The following is a 1043-nucleotide window of genomic DNA, read 5'->3' on the forward strand; positions in this document are numbered from 1 at the left end:
TCTTAATTCATTGATCATTTCTAGTTGGAGACACTTTGTAGCAGAGTAATATTATCTCCTTTCAGCATGATCCGACCCAGTTGTTTTCTTGACTTTGTTTTAGAATGAATTTCTTCTGCATCATCTAATACAAGGTTCATACACTCATCAAAACCAATAATTCAGCCTTCTATCCGCATATTCACTTGCTCATACAGCCACACCTGAATCCAGGATCTATTCTGCAAGTATCTGAAGATGAGGTTGATGGGCTGCACCATCACCTTCTGCACCTTCTGGCCCTGGCCCCTGTCCGCCATGGTGGAACCCGACAAAGACCACACCAGCTACCACGTTACCTCTCACGGGAACTTCCCTTCATAGAGAATTTGTAACTGAACGTGATACATCTTACTGCTTCTTTTTTCCCCCATTCCCCCTCCCTCCAGCCCCTCTTCTTCTGTTTATTTACAAAAGCTTTGTTTCCATTTTACCTTCTATTCTTTTTTTTCTTGTCCCTTCTTTCATTTCCCCCTGCCCGTTCCTTGTCCTCATTTGAACATTTTCTTTCCATTTCCCAATATCTATTTTACATTCTGGTCCTTATTTAGACTTTTTGTTTCTCACACCAGAAAAACAATGCAGTATTTACACATGTGTATCTGATTTATTTCACTTAGGGGTATGGTCTCAAGGTGGATCAACTTACCTAGAAATGTCTCAAACTTATCCTTCTTTATGGAAGAGAAATTCTCCATTGTAAAAAAACAAACAAACAAACAAACAAAAAAACAACCTACATCTTCTTTACCTATTCATCAGTTGATGGGCATTTGGGCTGTTTCCAGGATTTAGCTATTACAAACTGTGGGGCTAAAAGCATGCAGGTGTGTATATCGCTGTGGTATGATGCTTTTAGTTCTTTCAGGAAGATACCAAGAAGGGGAACATCCAGGTCAAACGGAATTTCTAGTTTTAGATTTTGAGGAATCTTTACAGATCTCCACAGTGGTTGCACAGTTTACACTTCCATCAACAGTGGAGAAGGGTTCTTTTTTCTCCAC

The 1043-nt window shown here is 39.8% G+C and overlaps 1 pseudogene; it reads right to left on the reverse strand.

Annotated features, from left to right (window-relative positions):
* Positions 1-9: 9 nt before the first annotated feature.
* LOC106148131 lies at positions 10-332 on the reverse strand (annotated as a pseudogene).
* Positions 333-1043: the final 711 nt, after the last annotated feature.

The sequence above is a fragment of the Chinchilla lanigera genome, unplaced genomic scaffold, assembly GCF_000276665.1.
Source record: "Chinchilla lanigera isolate Chin_1 unplaced genomic scaffold, ChiLan1.0 scaffold00015, whole genome shotgun sequence".
In the NCBI taxonomy this organism is placed as follows: domain Eukaryota; kingdom Metazoa; phylum Chordata; class Mammalia; order Rodentia; family Chinchillidae; genus Chinchilla; species Chinchilla lanigera.